The sequence below is a fragment of the Lissotriton vulgaris genome, unplaced genomic scaffold (genome assembly GCF_964263255.1).
Source record: "Lissotriton vulgaris unplaced genomic scaffold, aLisVul1.2 SCAFFOLD_1364, whole genome shotgun sequence".
NCBI lineage: Eukaryota > Metazoa > Chordata > Amphibia > Caudata > Salamandridae > Lissotriton > Lissotriton vulgaris.
The window spans coordinates 76624-99392 of NW_028248189.1; the positions used below are offsets into that span (position 1 = coordinate 76624).

Below are 22769 nucleotides of genomic sequence, written 5' to 3' on the forward strand. Positions count from 1 at the left end.
AGATTACATGACAGGATGGGTCTATCTGGAAATGTTTGGAAGTGGTTTAACTCCTTCCTGCAGAACAGGACTCAGCTATTCCTGGTCGACCAAGCAATCTCCTCCCCTTGCCCTAACACAATAGGGGTCCCTCAAGGTTCAACGCTATCCCCAGATCTCTTCAACTTATATGTAGAACCTCTCACAGAGATCCTTCGGAATACACAGATCTCCTACCACATGTACGCAGACGACACACAAATATACATGAAGATTGCCTGCAGTGATGACATTGACCTTATGAATGAAACTCTAAAGAAAGCGTTGCATTGGCTAACAGCCAACCATTTGAAACTTAACGCCAACAAAACAGAATTCCTGTTAATCTCACCGACAAGAAGTCAACCAGAGGTAAAGGAATGGGCTAAAATGATAACTGCGCTTAACTGCACTCCGACACTTGTTAATTCAGCCAAATCTCTAGGAATTACACTAGACGAGAACCTAGACATGAAAGAACACATCAATGCAATGGCTAAGAGCGCCCGTTTCCATTTGAACTATCTAAGGAAACTGAAACCCTTTATCTCAGAAGCAGATCTAAAACTTGCGATCCAATCGCTAGTTATCTCAAGGATCGAATATGGCTGCACTACGTTAGCTGGACTACCAAAAACATCCACTGCCCCGCTAAAAGCCTGTCTCAATGCAGCGGCAAGACTTATCACGGGAACGAGGAAATTTGATCACATATCTCCCCACCTGAAGGCACTAAACTGGTTACCCTATGATGCTAGAATTAAAATGAAGATGGCCTGTATTACACACAAAGCGGTCCACTACAACACGCCAAGATATCTAGCCAAGAAAATCAAGCTATCGGGAGGTAACAGATCTACGAGAAGCGCTAAAGAGTTGCTCCTACGGCCGGCCTTCTTCCGGAAAAAAAAGACCTATGACCGAGCTTTTTCGGGAGCCGCCCCCAGAGTCTGGAATTCACTCCCACCCTATATCAGGAAGATTCAAAATACTGCAACATTTAAAAGGGAACTGAAAAGCCATATGATGAGTAAATACCCTACATAGAGATGACCACAGACCAGTGGCGCAAACTTTTTGTTATGCCAAAGATGACGGGAGCCATCATAATCAATTGGAAGACCAATAAGACAAATGTCTAAACACTCTAGTTATGACTATGACTATAACTCAAGCTTCGGCTGTACACCCTATCGCTACCTCATATTTAGGTGTTATCTGCACTATGTATCACACCAAAGCTACTACCCCTACCTTGTCATGTGAATATTTATGATCGTTACAACTAGCTATACCCATTTTACCCTTTGGTAATTACTCTGACACTGCTCTGATAATAATTTACAATCCTACCTCATCGAACTTGACTGTACGATTATGGCACAACCTAAACCATATGCACCACTTATCGCTAAGTGATCAGGCGTTAAGAATATATTTACTCAATCACCCTAGATAGCATATTGCCTCCTACATTCCATATTTGTTTTTGTTGTTTTAATTGCTACTATAATGTCAAGTTATTAACTTCATATGTCAATTTGTAACCATCCTAGATAGTATATCGCCTTCTACCTCCATATATGTTTGCTGTTATAATTGCTTATATAATGTCAATCTGTAATCTCATATGTAAAGCGCTCTGATACCCACGGGTCTTGTCCGCGCTATATAAAACACTATAAATAAATAAATAAATAAATAAGAATGTGGTGCAGTACAGTATAAGTGATTTACATCATCATCATCATTTGGTCTTTATTCGATAATTTTTCAATCATAAAAGACAGTATACAACATTAAAAATATCATTAAGATAATAAAACCCTAACATAAAAATCTAATTACAAAATTTTAAAAGGTTATCGAAAGACCCTAAAAATTTATTGAACTACAACATGTGTGGTGGCCGAGACTAGGGGAAGATGGCGGCCTCCCATACCCTCAGGCTGGGCAGAGCTGGGCTATGAAATGAGAAGGTATCTGCGGCTCCATACCTTCGCTAAGGTTGCTGCAGATGCCTGAGAAGGGGGGGGGGGACACTGCAAGGCACTCCCTGTCTTAAAGTGTTCATGCCGCCCCTCTTTCCCGTGATGGAAGATGGAAACGTAGTAGAGTGGTTTAAAAAGGAAGGCGAAGTTGTGAATGCTAGTGAAGCATTGTATGAGGTTGAAACTGACAAAGCAGTGGTAACCATGGAGTCCAGCGATGATGGCGTGCTTGCCAAATTTGTGATGGAAGAGGGTAGCAAACATGTGTGCCTGGGGACACTGATCGCTTTGCTGGTGGATGAAGGGGATGATTGGAAGCAGGTTGTAATTCCAGCGCACCTGGGAGGAACATCCCCACATGCAACAACTGTGGCACCACCTACCCAACCAGAGGTTTCACTACCTGGGAAAGTGGAATACCACCTAGGAAAACTGAGAGTTTGCCTCAACCTGGCTGCAGAACTCATTCTAGACACACAGAATTGATTGTAGCAGTGTGGGCCCCACTGGCCCTCAACGGATAATCACCAAAGAGGATGCCCTCAAGTTGCTGGTGCAGAAGGGTCAGAGCAAAGCTGCAGGAAGTGCACCTCCACCTCCATTAGCTTCAATACTCCCACACTAGCACCCCTTTCTCCTGAGGCCTCCAAAGCCTCTCAGACTCCCACCACAGCAGCTGACCTGAGCCCTCTGGTGCCACCACTGTCTGTTCCAGGACAGCATCCAGTGCCAAGTAGCTTTTCAGATCTTCCTGCCAGCAACATTCGCAGAGTTATCGCCAAAAGGTTAACCGAATCCAAAAGCACCATCCCTCATGAATATGCAACAACTGATTGTGACTAAAGCTACAGAAGGATCTGGCGAAAGAGGATATCAAGGTTTCAGTGAATGATTTTATCATCAAAGTGATGGCAGCTACCCTTAAACAAATGCCTATGGTGAATGTAACTTAGGATGGAGAGTGACCCTGGTGGTTGCACTCCATTGACATCTCTGTCACTGTGGCAACAGAGCAAGGCATCGTGACAGCTTTCATCCGAGATGCCACCCTCAAAGGTTTGCAGGAGATCGCTGCTTCCGCAAAGGCCCTTGCAAAGAAAGCAAGAGATGGAAAACTGTTACCCGAAGAATACCAAGTGGGGCTCTTTCAGCATCTTGAATCTGGGAAAGTGAGGCATCAGTGAGTTTGTTGCCATGATAAATCTGCCCCAGGCTTATATATTGGCTGTGTGAAAGTCTCATTCTGAACTCCGGCTGGGAGAATATGAAGAGGGGCCCCAAAAGTACAACATCACCTCATGAGAGTCACGCTGTCAAGAGATGGACAAGTGGTCGATGATAAACTGGCTTGGAAGCTGCTTAAAAGATTTGAAAGCTAACCTGGAAACTGCTGCTATATGTGCCTTGCATTAAAGAAAATGGCATGGTGTATGTTTGGGAATCATTCAGTGGATACATGTTACATTACAGTTGTACAGTAAATAACAAGTCATAACCCTTAGGTGACACTCAACTGAACAAATAAAGTATTCATTTATTCATTATTTGTGTTACAACATGCACTCCACCAGAGTGAATAGGAGTTGTATGAGCCTCGATAGATGACCTAGAGGCTAGCAGCCCACTTGTATCAGCTGTTCACGGTGGACATCAATACCATGTGTTACCTGTGTGTGCTCCGCGTCCTCTCAATCCTGGGCCACCCCATGATCCTCTTACCTGGCAGTTGCTGCCTTTGAGTACGGTGGAGCAGCAGCGGAAGTGATAATTATGGAGCAGGAGGCACAGCTGAGGGCAGTGGTAGGGCAGTGGCTGGGATGCAGCATGGCATGAGCAAGGAATCAAACACAAACTGGAGGAACTGGGGCTAGAAAAAGGTCCAGCATACGCACCCCTGTGTCAGGCTTACAAGACAAGCCATATGCATTCCTAAAGAGGGGTCTAGGTTTACCAGGAGGGGGGGGGGGGTGCTCCTTTTAGGAGCAAGAACCCTCACACACCCCAAGGGTGTCATGCTTCATTATCGGGCAGCCCCTCGTTGGGGTGGCACTGCAGTGCGCAATGGGCCACACAAGGTGGTTCTTTGCCGGAGTTCTTTTCTTTTTGCCAGTGTGAGGTGTGGTGGGGATGTAGTGTCTAAGTGTGAGTAGATGTGGAGAAAGGGTGTGCTTATGAAAATACCTAAAGGAATCCAAAAGGTTGTTTATTCACTGTGTTTCTTTTTTATGATTAAAAAACAACAAAAGTCAAGGCGAGAGGTGGATATAGTGATCCACTCCACCACTAGTTAATGTATGTGAAAAAATGGAGGTCAACATGTTTCATGCCTATTATTATCCAAAGGATCATGGCATTTCATCAGGACCAAAACAACCATATTTACTCATGTAGGGATGGTAAATTAGTGCATGTAGATAATACCAAACCCTACATCAGTGTTACAGATATAGTATACCTTCTAGGTGAGACCTAATCACAAAGTCTAGGGGCACCAATCGTATAGGCCAGAACAGATGCTCACTGGTGTACCGACTGTCAGTTGTCAGTGCTCATTGGACTTGACAACCTACCCCTCATCCTGCTGGGCAGAGAATCAGCAGGAGAGCATGGCAGTGAATGGGCAGCAGCAGTACAGGCAATGCATGGCCAATGCTATAAATGACAAAAGGAAAGAATTTATCCTTTTGTAATAAACCCCTCACTCACCAGCCTAGTGGTGACATGCTTCCTCATCGGGGTCCACCCTGGTGGCCTAGCGTCACCAGGGCGTGCTACAACACCTGAAGTACAGTGGAGCAGGTTGTGAATGTAAGTGCAAAAAAAGTGTTAAAAATTGTCCTGGTTTAACTTACTGAAAATATGAATTTTATTTTGAAGCAACTGGACAATATTAAAAAGGGTGGCGAGATACTAAGAGGGTAGTTACGGCCAAAGTATCTCTATATGTGTATTGGTCTACATGTTTCAACCTTACGTGGGAAGTGCCAGGTTTTCTTCAGGACCATGAACAAGGAAATGGACGATATGTACCCCCTAAAAGGCACACCCAATCCTAGATCCTCGTGAACCTATTAGCAAAAATCGCTGACGGACGAGGCCAAATACCTACATCTACCTTCCGCTGCCCTGGTAGATGTAGGTATTTGGCCTCGCCCGTCATGACAGAACTAATACGTTTCACTGAGTGATGAGACTACCCCCTGCCCGCTGAAGCAATTGACACTATAATAGGAGTCTTTTGCTTTTTATTACTCATGCTCACCTACTTTTGCCTGAGCATCCCACCATTAGCGATTTTTGCTAATAGGTTCACGAGAATCTAGGATAAATTCTTTCCTTTTGTCAGTCAAAACACCCCATTAGGAAATCTTCTCTTTTTCTTATGGTGGTACTCCTCTCTTTGTTTATTTTAGTCCTTGACCAGGGGAACAGGAGTACTCTCTCTGTTCACCTAGAGTGACCACGATCCCTTGCTCTCCCCTTTAACTTTTCAATGCTATAAATGAACACTGTGCAGGTGGTATTGTCACACTAGTAATGACAACAAGCGTCGGCCTCTCATCCACTCCAGTGAGCACCTGTTTGTACCACGGGGGACTGTGGAGTGCGCATCGCAGTGTAAACAAGCACCCGCCTCCGATGCACTTCTGTGAGTGCCTGCTTGTGCCTTGGGGGGACTACAGAGTGTGTATTGCAATGTAAACAAGCAATGGACGCTGCTGCAATTGAGTGGGTCCCTGCTGAATATGCCTATGTGTAACGTAACTGGTGTTCCTGTTAACCATGTTAAGGTGAGATGACAATAATAAAGAATAACTGATCTGCTGACAGAGAAAAAAAAAGCTTTGTGCATGCAAAACCTTAAAAAATAGTTCCACAAAAGAGGATGGAAACAGTACTTAGTCGCTGTGAATCTGATAAAAGAAGCACAGGAACAAGCATTGGGAAATGCAGGACCCAGTATGCGACAGCCAATCAAAATGGTTAAAGAGAAAGTGGCAAACAATGGAACCAATAAAAAAAGCAAGGAAAGCCAGGAAGTGGGTTGTAAGCCCCTTTTAAGATTTATATTGAATACAATAGATTTCACAAGCACAGCACAACATATAAAGAGGGAAAGAGGCATGGCTGCTTCTGCAGTCAGTCATGCAATATTTCTGGGAGGAAAACCGGGTCTGGAAGCACAAGCCCACTCAAAGATATGTGGAGCGGAATTCCATATGTAACTGCCTGACATATAATCCGGGCCAAAGTGCCATTGTGGATGTCTTCCTCTAGGATTAATAATGTGCAACACATGTCGCATGGAAAGAACACACATCACCTGACGATGGCCCATGAAAGCGCAACCTTGTGCTATGTGTTGTGATTTTCCCTTTTGCTCAGCACAACTTTTAGGCAACAGAAACATGGGGCCTAATTTATGAGAAATGACGCATCGCTGTGTGAAAGCAGCGATGCGTCACTTCTCAGTGCACACTCCTTGCAACATTCCTGATGTATCATATTTAATGTATGACGCATCATGTCGCAAGGAATTACAGATACGTCAGTATTTCTGACGGATCTGTAAGCGCAAAAGTGACGCTTTGCTGGAGTGTGTCACAAAAGTGACGCAACTCCAGCAATGCGTTCTTTCACATGGGGCAAGCCCCATGTGAAAGGGCCTGCATCAGTCTTACGCCTGCTGTGAGGCAGGCGCAAGATTTTGACGCAACAGCGTCCTAAAAGTGACGCAGTGAAATCTCATAGATTTCACTGCGTCACTTTTACGACCCTTCCTTGCGTCAATACGCCCCCCTTGCATACATTATACCTGCTGCAGGTATAATGTGGCGCAGGAGTTTACAAAGTGACGCATCTTCCTAGATGCGTCACTTTGTAAATATGGCGGAACAAGGCGCATTTTTTACACCACTGGTGCATCACAAAAAGTGACGCACCGGCGGCGTAAAAGTGACGCACAGCCTCATAAATGAGGCCCATGGTGTTTAGAGCTTTAAAAACTGATCACAGGCAATCTAACAATAATTTATTGTGCATCTGGAACATACAAAGAATAGCTAGGGTGATTGGATTTACAACATATGCTAAACCACTCACTACAACTCGCAGGGCATATTTACCAAACAACACGGATAGATGGCTGCTGGAGGTCTGATCTGTAAAAGACAACTATTTGCATTGAATTCCAGCCTATAAAACAGTCCTGCAGCATTTTCTATTCTCATTTACTGAATTTTACGTAATAGAATGCATTTTTATTCTTGAAAACACAACCATTATTGCTTATTTGATATATGTACAGTTTGCCCTTACTGCCTGTATTATGTGAATAAGAGCACCCGTCCTAAATTTCAAGGATATTGCAAATCACCAAGGATTTCTGCATCCCTACAAAGGGAGAAAGCTGACTTTGTTTATGAGGTGAGCTGCTATATCTTTTTTAGGTCTGCCACAGTGGCTAGTGTTGTACGCCGACCTCATGTCATCAATATGAACAAAATATAGAGACCGGCTTTGAATCACGATTGATTGAATAAACTGTCATTCACATTAGGATAAACCCAGGATTAGTATTGTATAACCAACATAGTATGGTTATAACAGACCTCCTTCTGGCATGCCTGGAAATAAGGATGCCAGATACCAGAACCGGAGGTACGTATACTGGATTGAACCTAAACACTATTTGTGGGAGTTACAAGCTAAAGTGGTGGGAATGGGGAATAACCACAGGGATCAGGGATTACTGAGTAACGCATCTCAGGTTTTAAGGCATTCTGAGGAATTCATGCTTATGCTAACCACTTTCTCCGAGCAGCTGGTAAATGTGAACTGGAGCCCACACCTGGTGACTGCCATGTGGGGAGAGTGCCTGGAGGCAGGTCAGGCTTATGGGCTGTTGAAGGGGTGTGTTTCATGCTTCTCCAGTGCTGTTGGAACAGGTCAAGGTGCACCTGTGCCTTCTACCTGCCCCAGACACCCAGGGGTGTGTTTCCACACCCAGTACTTTTGAGCCCAGTATTCTTGCACCTGGTAGTTTTGATGCTAGAACGATAAGCCACTCAGAATTGGGCACATCAAAACCCCCTTCCACAATATTCCACTCCAGTCAACTCGCAATAAGGGTCTAAGGCCCAAATATGCTAACACTTGTATTGACAGAAGTTGTTGCAAGCAGTGCTAGTACTAAATGGGATTCACAAAGCCATGCAAGGGGTGATTTGCTCCGCCTTGTATGGCTTTGAAAGAAATGCAACGCAACGCAGCGGCTCAAGCTAGGTTGTGTTACATTTGAATGTGTTAGGCGTTCAGTGGTTGGAACATTTGCATTCCCCTACATCCACCCATGGAATCTGAAGCAATCCCTGATTTAGCTAAAGGGCAATAAAATTGGGACTGCACCAACATGGTGCTCCTGCCACAGAGAGGTACAACAATGAGATATATCTTTGTTTCTCTTCATTATTTAATCTTTCCTTCTGTGCTGCATTCTGCTGAACATAAAGAAAATAAGAATGAGACTCTAGGGATTGTTTTTTGCACAAGAAGGAATATCTTCATGCACAAAATAGCCCTGCCTGTAATGCAGGTACCCTAGCACCATTGTGCAAGGGTGCCTTCATTGGCTCTTGTCAGCATACAGTGGAGGCAGCAGAAGTGCTGCATACCTTAGTAGATATGGTGCATTTTTCTCCATTTATTGCTATGCAGCACAGCAAGTTCCCATGATGCATTGCCTAAAAATTTTAGTAAATCTAGCCCTACGTGTGTTCCTTCATCTTTGGTGTTGAATTCATGGTTCGCAGGATACCTTAGTCTGGTGAGGAAGACATGATATGATTTGATAAAAGAGAGTGTGATGGCTTTTGGCTTTTCACTTTCTGCTATCAGAACTACTTCGCCTATCTTGGTCTAGATTGAGGTACAGAAATAATTAACACTGTCAATGTTGCTTAATTGTGAAAAATGTAATCTTTATTTTATTTTTAGACAAGACTTCAGTTTGTGCTATGTCATTTAAATAGTAACTATGAAGTATTAGAATAGGAGTGTATCCTTTTAATGCCAAACTAAGATGCCTCAGCATTTTTAATATGAATATAAATCATCACCGATCAGGTTACTAATCATTCTTTGAGAAAATTAAGAAATAATAATCCTCAAAAGGTTACATTAATTGAAGAGATACAGTTTTTTTAAAATGTTATCTTTTTACCATAAGTACAGACTGAAAGAGGTTGTCACTTTTTTTCCTAAAGAAATGACATATATGAATATATGAATATGAGTGTCACTTTGTATTATTATAGCTGTTTGGTAAGCAGTATGTAAAGAAGAGTAAATTATGTCGTGCATAAAATGAGCTTTTGTGTAATATAAAGGAACAGAAAGCGATTGGCCCTCCCAGCTGCAACTCCCCTGCTTCCCCTACGTCTTGACTTGGGCTTATCGTCTATCAGGGAGGATGCTGAACTTAATCCTATAAGATTCTGGCATAGACTCTGGTCAACTAAGGAGCTTAGCCACTACAGGCGAGATCTCGTGCATGTTATGAACCTAAACCACAATGACAAGATCCCCTGGCTAACTTTTGTCAAAAAAGAATTGTTCCGGCTGTGGCTGGCCCCCGAAATTGGTTGCAATAAGGTCCCTCGGAAAAGACTAGTGAAAGCCTACAAGCAACAAAATCTTGTATCCCAAATGACTGCACCAAGCATTGGCACTTTAACCCACTGTTTTACCCAATCCAAAAATACCTATAAATTTGAATCTTTTTTGGATTTTATTTACCCGGTCACAGCAAGGAAGCTTTTTATTCAGTGGCGGTTTGGAACCCTACCCCTTAAATCCTTTACGAGCAAATGGATCAATGGAGGGGACAAATTATGCCCTGGCTGCAATTCCTGTGATGAGGAGGAAATCCACGTCTTGTTTTTCTGTCCCACCTATAGGTCCCCAAGGAAGTATTGGTTGGTGCCTTTATGCAGAAACATGGCAATAAGAAACTGTTCAACATCGTATAGAATATTGAAATCTGATTCCTCCCCTCACATAGTCTTTGCAGTCTCAAAATATTTGTTAGCCATGTGGCGTATTAGGTCCAAGTTGACTAAGGTCACACCAACATAGGATGATAGTTTCAGCCACTGTCCCAAAATAATCTTTAGCTCCTTACGGAAAAGTTTTTTTACAAAATGTCTACCTTACCTTAACTGATATGAACTGTGATGTATCTTTCTTATCCATTTTATCTCATCTAATTTTAACTCCCAGATTTGTATCCATTTGCACTTACATGTACTTAAATGTTGATTTTAAAATGTTGTATGTTTGTCTCATGCATCTTTTATGGTCTTAATGACCGAAATAAAGATTTTTTGGATTGGATTGGATTGGAAAGCGATTAACATTGCAAATATTTATTAATAGGCAGGTGTTAGGCAAATATTTTTACACCCTTACTAAAACATGTGTTAGCCAGAACCGGGGTGCATGGGGGGGGCTGAAGGTAGATTAAGAGCAAATCCTTGGAGATGTGGGAAAAGACAAAAGAAAGTCCTAAGGTGCTGGTAAGGGACATACGATGATTTATTGAGTAGAAGTGAGAAACATAAAGGCACAGTACAAGGGAGAAAATGCCTTTGCATCTCAGTTTTGAAGAAATGTATACAGTCATCATTGAAAATGTTGAAGCTATAAGCAGGGAGGCCACCTACCGCCAGGTCATTATGACCATTTTTTGGATAACCCAATGCATTTTGGGTGTGTTAGACTTATTTCGCTTCCATAGAACTACGTAGACTAATACACCTGAAATAAAGATTTTCGGAGAAGGTTCACAACTGGAGGCCATGTCCGTAAAATTCAGGAATGAGCATGTCTCCCTAGGTATTATGAAGATTTTTTTTTCAATTTGCATAAATGATTACACCTAGGATATTAGGGTACCTTAGCTAAATCTCACAGTTCACTATCAAGCAGAAGATCAAACAATGTAACGTTTGATATATTAAAGACACAAGCCTATGTACAACACCAGCAGGGGCCTGTGCAGGTAAGAGCGCTGGGGCTGGGTGGGGGGGGGGGGGATTTTGACAGACGGCGAGGGAAAATTAATTATTTATTTAATTTTCCCTCATGGTAGACTGTCGAAATCCCCCTCCCTCCCCCGGCCCCACTGCCCCACCGCTCTTACCTGCACGGGTTGCCGCTGTACAACACCTGTGAACATGGAACAGTCAACTGGTCTCGCCTAGGAGAGCTATTGGCTCGGTAATTATTTGCAGTCATGCTCTACCTAAAACTAATTAAAAAGAAAAAAATGCAATGATGTGGCCAGCGCAATGGTGCCATTATTTTAAATTGCAATAGCGCTGTGTGCGTCAATGCGGTTAAAAAAAATATTTTTCACTGTGCGCTCCCCCATTCCCTCCTGCTTGTTCTTCCCCCACTCACTTCCTCCTGCCCTCCCTCTAACGTTGTAGACTTATTCCCCAACATTAAAATGATTGGCTGTAAGTAGTGTAGAAAGAGCAACACTGGGAGGGAAAAGAGGAAGACCCATTTCAACACTTTTTTTCCGCTGTCCTTTTTCATGGTGGGAAGCGGCTCAGAGAGCTCAGCTGCAAGTGGTACCAAATGATCATACTGCATGCTGATTCTACCGGCTCATCTAGTAGCAAACTATGAGAATACATTGTTTCTGCTGAATTCACAGGAATATTTAGTGAAGGTCTTTGGTACTGCAGTCTTTCTGATAAGGACATCTAGTGACAAACAGTGGTAATGCAACCATTGCTGAGTTTACAGATACCTGCAGTAACAGCCAGTGATGCTGTATACGTCTGATGAGTTCAGATGGACAGCTAGATACAAGGTTTGGCGCTGAGGAAACATGTGCAGGATGTTTAACAATCAGTATAAAAGCAGTTTGTTTTCCAATCACGTATTTTTAAGTGTAGCTAGAAAGGATATTAACAGTCTGCCAGATTTTCGTCCGGTGCTCATTTGATTTAAAAAAAAAATGCACAAACGGGTGTTTGGGTTTGGTACCTTTCAACTACTGCTTGATAAAAGTGCTTCTCATATTTTGGATGGAACCACCGGAGCATATACCCTTTAGTGTCACTCTGATATTTCCCCGGTACGTGAGTGTGCACATGTTCACTAAGTTACTAGCGTGGCGGCTGGTGAATTAGAGTAACAGAGGAAGTTAGTAAAAGGGTTTGGTTTTTCAATATGACATTTGTTTGTTCACCCAAGAGGCCCAATGCAATTTTTTTAAGTGTTGCCCTACAAATAGTCTTTTTGTCATCCAAGACTCTCCCACCCTTCTCTGTCATCTCAGTGACACTCTGATTAGTTTTGCTACTTTTTTCATGCCAAGTATGTTGGCAGCGATTCGGTATAGCAAAAGGAAAATCTATAGCATAAACATTACTGGATGAACAGTGATGCAGTACTACAAATAGTTGCTATAGGGTGCTGTGGAGCATGTAACACTGAATTAAAATGGTGCACTACCACAAACAGCTTCATTATGGTTTTAAGGAGTATTGTTGGATTATAAATTTGAAGTACCAGAGTTGCTTACTAGGATGAGGCCTAGTTGGCAGCATCACTGAATTTCAAAGCATCAGCACCATGTGCCTTGTTTTACAGCAGTGAATCATTGCACCATTACGATGACGATAGTACCAGAGGCATGTTGCAAGTTGGAGTTCTGCAGCCTGGCATCATTTTTGTATTAGTATATAACAAATTAGCTAATTCTTAATTTGTTAAAAAAATAAGTACAGATGGAAAAAAAGTCATTGAAGACTGGTGCCTACTCACCCCCAGCCTGCCCCCTTTGCTGTCCACTTCCCCTCAGGTGCAGTCCATTTCACCACTGGTACTGCCCACTTCCACCATTGTTACCTCCCACTTACAGCAGAAAATGCTAAAATATACTGTACAATTAAAAGTACTGTTTGTAAAATGTCACACATTTCAGAAGGATTCAGACATGATATATATATATATATATATATATATATATATATATATATATATATATATATATATATATATATATATATATATATATATATATATATATATATATATATATATATTACCTACTGGCGGTCGCCAGTAGGTAGTTATAGTTAGGACCTAGTTTCCATAGGAAATCCTCAACATTCTATTTGGAATAACTTTGGCCCTGGTTGAAGAATCTTAGCGAATTTCTCAAAGAAGATGGCTCAGTCCGCTGCGCTCCTTCCCTAAAAGTTTGGGGGGGATTGGTCAAGTGGGGGCTGAGATAAAAGGGGGGTCCCAAAACGTGTTTTCTCCATGTTATTTTCCATAGGACCTTTAGACTCGGCTACAGGTCGAACGGGTGAATGGATTTATAAGAAATTTGGCAAAACTGTACAGTCCGGCTCGCAGATTACGCTTTTTTTGGAATGGTGTAAATCCGTTCAGTAGTTGTTGAGAAAATTAAAGTTAAAGTCAATTATATATCTATAGGCGCGCACGCGTGCGCGCACTCAAGCGGCTGCGCGTGAGCGGAATTTTTTTTTGCTGCGTGACGTCTGTTAACGTTCGATTCGAAGGAAATCAGGAAGTTTTGTCCGCCATTTTGTCACTGCGAGTAAATATATTGTTCATTTCAAAGCGTTGAAACATGGAAAGGGGAGAAGGTAGAGATTGTCTTCCTGCGTAGGTTTTCTCAGGGTGTGCAGTAAGGCCCTTAAACGCGAAAAGATATAATTTTCCCCCGAAAAAAAATACGGGGTGCGCGCACCCGGTCGCGCACACCTATTTACAAGAGTGTGAAAATGGAGGTAAATCAGAAGTTTGAATGCTTAGATATAAGGTGGCTCTGAAAAGAGCCCTTGTGTTAATTGAGTGTTTTCTGCATTTATAAGTAAGTACCGATGCAGAGCCTGATGTTGCAGAGGAAGATTCTGTTTCCCTCATTCGTGAAATGAACACCGTCTCTCCTATAGACGTCTTGCATGTGGTAGCGCAAGTTGTTGTGGTAAATAGAACCCATGCTATAATCTCTAAGGAACGCAGAAACAGATTTATTTACATGTCTCCTTGCTTTCTCAACTTGTGCACAATGGTGATTGGACCAATTCCATTTCTGTCTTTGGCATATATTGGAATATACCAAGGCAGATCGAGGAAAAAGTGTCATCAATTGTCGAAAGGTGTCTTTTAGAAGCATTTCCAGACCTACCCCAGTGATTGTGCCTAGATCGTTCCCACCACAGTGCACAATTATAAGGTCTGGTTCTGGGAGATGCATAAAAGTTTTCACCAATGGAATCAATTGGTGACATTTCAATCCTCTTTTGGAAATCCATGTTATGTGTACATTTGGTAAGCTGAGGTTGCAAATTCGTCTGCTTACTGCATATTTTTCACTCCAGTGAATATAACTGTGTCCTATTAGCCAGACCTTCATTTTCAAGGGATTTGTAGTCGTCCTCCGATCGGTTCTGGAAGTGGAATGGTAGTTAGAAGTTGAAATTCTAAATAAAGAAAAAGGAAGAGGCTGGGTGTGGTTTAAAAAATAAAAATGATTGGTTGATTGTAAGAAGTGGAGATTGAACAGTACGTTGCATGTTAATGTTTATGTTAAACGAAAAGTACTATTGGGTGTGAAAAAACAAGACATGTAACAGAGTTGTGGATTGGCAGGTGTTTCTGGAGGGAAAATAGTGTTATTAGTTAGCTGTAGAACGTTGAGACATGAACTTTTGACCTCTGCCTTCAGCAAGGTGCAGAATGAGGTGTTACCATGGAAACAGCCGGAGATGGCAGTTGGTGATGGGTTCACTCTTTGGTGCCTCTGCATCTGAGTCTGTTCTCTGGTGGCTGGAGGACAACTGTTTGTTATTGTGGAGATGAAAGGGTGATAAGGAGAGAAATACGACATAGCGTCTGGCCTGTAGAAGCGTGGGAGCAGTGATTAACTCTGAGTAAAGCGGAACTGTGTCGGTGCTTAGTAACAGTAAAAAAAAATGGTAACAGTGGTATAACTGTGTTTACGGTGCGCGACCTACTAAGAAAGAGTTCACGGGCCGTAATTGGCTTGCAGGTTCTAGTATCAGTTAGTGAGGTCGAGAAAAGAAAACATTCAGGACTTTATTTATGAAGGCGTTGCGCCACCGGTGCGTTACTTTTTCCCATTTTAAAAAATGAGGCCCCAGCGGCGGAAGGTCTTCATAAATAAGGTCCTCAGTGTCTACAGTTAAGGTTATGTGGAACCCATGAATAGTTTTTCAATATGAAATCATTTCAGTTGAGATTATGGATTAAAAGAGAAACCGTGAATATTTGAAATGTTTATTTAGAAATGTACTATTTTAAAGGCAAATCATTATGTAATCTGAGTACAGAAATTGCAAAAAACACAGTAATTGGTATTGTCAGTAGTACATGGAATACAAACGCTATAGTTGAAGAAAAATGAATATAGTTGGAAAAAAACATTGTACAGTCTTATAAGGAAGTATATTATATTTTAATAAATGGAAGAAGGTTTGTGGCCTTTCAGTTTAGGAACGATATATGAAAATGGAAGTGGTTATACATCATTACTTTATGAATCAGCTGTCAAACAACACGAAATCATAATGTCCATTGTTAGTAAAGCAAATAGGTCTGTTCTTCAAAAGAAAATATGGAAAATAACGTGAAGAATATAGAAAACCAAAAGGAAATGAGGACGTCAATGGGTTGTTTGAGAGTTATTGAAGCATTGTTTAGGCAAAATAGGTAGTTTCTGCTTGTAACAGGAAATCAGTTTTATCATTTGAAATTATGTCAGCTATCCAATGGAAAAGAGTAAAGCAGTACTGATAATCTCTTATAATCGGAGCCTCTTTTACCATCAGAGTGCAGGTCGGTGGGTTTTCGATGTAGCTCGCTGTTAGGAAAGAGTTAATTGTCCATTGTGTAGGCAAAGTATGCAGCAAGTGCCTCTAACATGAAATCACTGTTATCATCTGAAAACATGTCAGCCATCCAATTGAGAAGATCAAAGGAGCATTCATGATCTGTCATTATTGGAGCGTCTTTTACCATCATTGGGCAGCTCGGTGGGTTTTCGATGTAGCTCTCTGTTAGGAAATCTTGCGCCGCTGCGAATATATTCCAATGACCCAGAACTCCTTGTATCGCTGCAAAGGCCATAAACCCTCCGTTGTAACAAAGCTGTTCATGATCAAGTAACGGATTCATGAGGTGATTGTAATTCGGTTCAGGAGGTACCAAATTGCAGAGACATAAATCCAGGGCCCACGTGAAATCACAGCTCAGGCAATGAAATACAGGCTGCACACAGGTGAAATACGAATATCGAAATGATAATCGATATGATGCATTCAAAGTCGAGAGTGGTAAGATGCCGTAGTAGTCAAGCATCCTCTGGCGAAATAGTTCTAAGTGGCCCGGCTCGTTTGCGAAGGCAGGAGGGACATCCATTTTGAATTTCCCAAGATGGTAAAGGAAACGGCGCAGCACCGCTGGTTGTATAGCAACTCCACAGAATTAGGTCGCCGGCTATGCAGTGGAGAGAAGCAGAATGACTTGATACATTTTCTAAGAGTTTAGTCACTTATATATTGCTTAGTGGTTATTAAAAAAGTAGCTTTTTTTTAACTGGAGGATGCGTTAAAAAATAAGGGAGTGATTTGAGGGAGTTGTAAAGCAAGGTCAATTTTTTTTACATCAATGCTGTTTTCTGTGAATGTTAGCTTAGTGAAAGATATGTGTGTGAGCAGATGCAACGTTCAGTTTTAAATGTGACAATGGCGGTCTTGTTCATGTCTTCCGATTCAAGGTCGGTATTTGCTGCCAAATACAAAGATTAAGAAACGCATGCGTGGGGTACATAGTGTGCATTCTTAAAGGAAAGCAAATGAAGGGTTATTTTTACCGCGTTAGCATTGTCGTTTAAAAAGTTACAGTGATTTCTATTATATGTGAAGAAAGTGTCACTGATGAAGACTGAAAATAAATCCTTATAAATGATACGGACTGGTGTATTTTAGAAAAGGTTTGTAACATTACATGAATTGTGTAAAAAAAATAATGTAATTGAAAGTGTATGGTTTGAAAATGAAAAGTAGAGGTTTATAGTTCATGTTTTGAAAGCAGTTCTAGAGGGTCAGAAGAAAGTGTATGGTTTGAAAATGAAAAGTAGAGGTTTATAGTTCACGTTTTGAAAGCAGTTCTAGAGGGTCAGATGCATGATAGATTTATTAAAAATAGAACATGTTTTTAAATAGTATTTTGGAAAAAATATGTGCCTTTATGTACTATTTACATTATGTGCCTGTTGCGTATTCTTTGAGTTTTAGTAATCCTGTGTCTTATAAGTTTTCTAGGGGCGGTTTGAGGTTCATGGTGGGTTTGGGCAGGGAGGGTAGGTTGGGGGTTTGTAATAGGGGGTTCGGCTGGGGTGGAGTGCAGAGTTTAGTGAAAAGTGAGGGGGGCGGGGAGTTACGGTGTTTGGTAATGGAGCAGAGTCAGAGGACGCCACATTTGTGTTATGGGCTGCCACGGAAATACGTATTTATTCTCAGAGGTTTATTATATTAAGCATATATATTAGCATGGTGGCTCTTGTCGTTTTGTGGTTCTGTGTATGTTTATAATGCTGGCTCTGTAGTTTTTGTTTATGGACCTTATTGCGACACACAGGGGACCTACGTTGCACAGTTGGAGATCAGAGACTTAGGAAATGAAACTTTATAATTGTAAGGGCTGTAAGCGATAGAAATCGCCCGTTCTCGGTGTAAAAAATATCACCGCTATTGGTGGTATTTTCTACGGTGTTAGTACTCGAAGGAGACTAGTAACATATATGTGAAAAAAAATTATGTAATAGGCTCAGCATTTTACATTATCTTGGAAAGCAAAAGTTGCTTTTACATAGCAATACGTCTCTTATAATTAAGGGACGGAGTGTATATAGTGCTATTTAGTACTCTGCTATGTGATTGATGTCGAATATTTCATAAGAGGAGGCTTTAAAAGTTTTACGATAAACTGGTTTTCTAGGGAAGTGGGTGGAGTGTTCCGTGTAAATTGCAGAATAGAAACTAGTAAGAACCAATTGGAAGTGTTGATTTCAAGTCACATGACTGCAAATGCGCGTCTCAACGCGATAGGTGGGTGCGCGCACCCGGTCGCGCACTATAAGAAAGCGGCGAGAAAATATCAGCTACTATGCTCTTCAAGCTTGTTTTGGTACAAAGAGTTAGTTCTGAAAAGAACTTTTTTTTTGGAAACAAGTGTTATGATGCTTTTGATTTCTTAAAGTTGCGACGACATTTTTCAGTATGTCATACTATCCAAATAAAGTGAAGAAATTTAACTTTTCTTGGAGCATTTATGACTCTCAATTATTTGTTTAATTAGAGTAAAGCTTTGCTCTCCGTATACAAGAAGTTCTCCACAGTTCGTGCATTTCATGTGCACGTTCGCCAGATATGGTCTCAAGTCCATCTCAGCACTCGATGGAGATACAGGTCGTCCATCGGAAGATGTGTTGATTACTTCTGATGGTAATAGCGTGGCCTCCGTTTTTCTTGTCAAAGGTGGTCGCTCATTTTCATCAGATTCGGAAGATGAATGCGGAACGGTAGCCATTGTACCGAAGTCTTCGGGAAGATGTTCGACGTTGTTGTCTCTTGAGAGTAGAAAAGAAAGTGATGGTAGTGGGTGGAGTGCTGCGTGTAAATTGCAGAATAGAAACTACCAAGAACCAATTAGAAGTGTTGTTTAGAAGTCACATGACTTCACATGGGAGTGTCAGGTCCTGTACGCGATAGAAGGGTGCGCGCACCCGGTCTCGCACTAAAATAAAGCGGCGAAAAAACATCTTATAATATGCTCTTCGAGCATGTTTTGGTGGAAAGAGTTAGTTCTGAAAATAACTTTTTTTTGTTTTTTTTTGGGGAAAGAAGTGTTATAATGCTTTCGATTTCTTAAAGTTGCTACTACATTTTTCAGTATGTAATAGTTTGAAAATGAAGTGAAGAAATTTATCTTTTCTTGGGGCATTTGTGACTTTCAATTTTCAGTTTAATAAGAACGAGGCTCTGCTCTCCATACAAAAGAATTTCTCCACACTCGTTGCATTTCATATGCACCTTCGCAAGATATGGTCTCAAGTCCATCTCAGCACTCGATGGAGATACAGGTCGTCCACCAGAAGATGTGCTGGCCACCTCTGATGGTAATAGCGTGGCCAGGGCTCTTGTTGATGCTTTTGCATAATGCTCAGGATGCCTTTGTTTAACATGCCGCTGCATGGTGTGTGCAGAAAAGGAATATTTTTTATTTGGATTTCCCCTTGAGAGCTCCGAATTGCATATCGTGCAGGTTACTTTTGGCACATTCACTTTCTTTTGATCTTCAGGATAAGTGAAAAATTGCCAAATGAAAGATTCCTTTTTTCTTCTTAACGGTGGTCGCTCATTTCCTTCAGATTCGGAAGATGAATCTGGTAGGGCAGCCATTTCAGCAAAGTCTTCCGGAAGATGCTCGACGTTGTTGTCTCTTGAGAGTAGAAAAGATTGTGAGGAAAGTGGGTGGAGTGCTGCGTGTAAATTCCAGAACAGAAACTACTAAGAACCAATTGGAAGTCTTGTTTTCAAGTCACATGACTTTACATGCGCTTCTCAGGACGTGTAGGCGGTGATACTATCTAGTTACGAACGTGATTACATACTTAGGAACTAGCATTCAAAAAAACTATGAAATTCACTGAAAAAACCATAGGTTTTACACACGTTATAGTTAGGAAGTAGCATTTGAAAAACCTATGAAATTCACTAAAAAAACCATAGGTTTGACACCAGTTATAGTTAGCTGGAAATTTTACTGACATAAAACCAATGAAATTCCACGTTATAGTTAGTTGGACTCACTATAACTTGCGCGTGTAATGCACTGCTGATGACATTACATATTACATCACTCATGACATCACTGATGACACCATCTTTGTGACAGAGTGACAGACCTCCTTTCAGTGTAAGGTAACCCTTAAAACACATATTGGAAAATAGAAATTAACACACACATACTCACACATGCAAATAAACTATTGAACATCCATTTATTTGCATATAAAACTATACACACTCAACCACCCATACAGTCCTGCACATATGGTGTCTTTAAAACACATACAAAAAGAGAGTTAGTCATTCATGCATCTATGTGATTAGTAATACCCCCATAAAACCATAGAAACACTCATACTGATACTAAAAAAACATCTAAGAACCCAAATACCTACACATGTAGGTACTCATCAATCCATGCAACCAGTTATTCACAAAGTGAAACACTGATACATATAATCAAATATTTAAACATTACTCGCTAATATATGTATTCACTAAGATACACTTAATAAGCCAGTTATCCAATCATTTCTTTTTGAAAAAAACATTCATTAAGACAATAATTTAAACATTTATTCTTCCCTCGACCTTTACATATACATATATAAAACATATTTATTTTTTAGAAAGACACATATTCACTGGATGGTGTCATAAGTGATGTCACTGACCATGTCATGAGTGATGTAATATGTAATGTCATCAGCAGTGCATTACACGCGCAAGTTATAGTGCGTCCAACTAACTATAACGTGGAATTTCATTGGTTTTATGTCAGTAAAATTTCCAGCTAACTATAACTGGTGTCAAACCTATGGTTTTTTCAGTGAATATATATATATATATACCTGGTTCCTCCCTTTTCAAACACTAGAGGTGAATCCTCTCACCCTGAAGGTCATAAGGCTATGTATGGTGTAGCATATTTGTTGTACCTAAAGGTGGGCGAGCCAACAAACTGAACTGAGTCAAGCCAATGATCTGGCTCGGATATTGAAGCCCGAGTAGGAGCCAATCTCTGAAAATTTGTATTATGCAAATCATACAACAAACCAACTAAAATATTATAAAGTCTCTTCAACGTTCAAACAAGTGTATTTCTTTAAAATGTGGAATTTTTGACATTAATAGGGCACATTATAGCACTGCACTGAAAAGTACTTATTTAAACTGATAGTTTTGTACAACTGGTAGACTGAACTCACACATTCAAAAGTGCTTTCACACGTAATAATGAAGAAGAAAGTATTTTAGATACATAAAATATTTGCCTAGGTTCACGCAATTTAAGCAGAGAAGCCTGTACAAATCAGCCAGTAAATGAGAATATATGTGTCTGTCCTTATGTTAAGTCTTTGTTTCTACCTCTGAATGCATTCTTCTGCAGTTTTTAAAATATAGAGCAAACTCAACCCAAAGGTATTGGAGCGCTTTACATGAGCACCCCAAGGTCACATGCATTGTTCATAGGTATGGGGGGATTAAGGGCCTGATTATGAATTTGGAGGTCTTGGAGTAGGCTGCCACATCAGCACCCAGCTCCAAGACTGTCAAACCCGTATTGTGACCGCCCACTGTATACCACATTGGGAATGCCAGAGCACATTCCTGCATGGCATGGACAGTTAAGTCTATGCTGTACAGGAAGTGGGGGTACATCCGACAGAAGCACACCATGTGCCCCCCTGCATGCAATCCTTCTGCCCTGAGGCAACAGAGGGCCCTCTTAGTTTCCTCACCACCACACTTTTCATGGCGGGCTCACTGCCATAAAAACTGTGGCAGTGAGGAAACTCACAATATGCTTGCTGATGCCACTGCAGCACCGCTAGTATATTGCAGGCCACAGACCGCTGCAAGGCAGCCAGGGATTGTGGAACCCTGGCAGTAGCAGCAGTAGTGTTGCGGTCTGACTGCTCATAATACAGCTTTCGGACCACCTGTGCAGTGGTAGCCGCACAGCCACTGTGGGTTTGGTGGTCCATCAGAGTGCCTAACTGTTTCGGCCCCATAGTGATTTGCCCAGAATCACATGATGTTGAACCAATGCTGAGACACAAATCTGGTTCCCGAGTTCCATCCTGCAGCTCTGGCACTAACACCACATCCCAGGAAAATAGAGAGAGGCATATGCCACAATAAAGCTCTGACTGTTATGGGCTCAAGGCTCCAATAGGAATGTCATCAATGATGTAATTTGAGATGTCATCAATGATGTCATAAAGAATGTCATAGACATGTCATGAGTGATGTAATATGTGAGGTCATAAGGAGCCTATGGTGGGGGCGCAAGTTGTAGTTGCTCTGCTGGTGAATTTCTGTGGTTTTTCTAGTTCAAATCGTTAATGTTGTCAGTGACATTCACCTCACTGTAACGTTACTGAAACCTTTGTTTTTTCAGGGAACATTTGTGAACCCGCCTAGCAGACTGAAAATATCTAGCAATGGTGGACTTTATGAATTAGTCGCCAAGTATGTAGACCATTTTCTAGCCCCTTTAGTGACCACACTAAACTCCTACATAAAGGACACTGGGACTTTTTGAGAAACTTAGAGAATAAACACTGGCAAGAGGGTTACCTTCTGGCTACTATTGATAGTATCTCTCTATACTTCTATCAACCATGAGATAGGATTGAATGCGCTTGGATACTTCTTGCATCAGAAAGACGTGACATTTTTGAACACACCAAGATGATAATTGAGATGGCTGAAATATGCCTCAGAAACAACATCTTTCTATTTGATCAACAACTATACAGTCAAACTTGTGGTACTGCGATGGGAGTTTCCTTCTCTCCATGCTACGCCAATCTCAACATGGGGTGGTGGG

The 22769-nt window shown here is 41.3% G+C and overlaps 1 pseudogene; it reads left to right on the forward strand.

Moving 5' to 3' along the window:
- Nucleotides 1–1943: 1943 nt before the first annotated feature.
- On the forward strand, nucleotides 1944–3422 carry LOC147664891 (pyruvate dehydrogenase protein X component, mitochondrial pseudogene; annotated as a pseudogene).
- Nucleotides 3423–22769: the final 19347 nt, after the last annotated feature.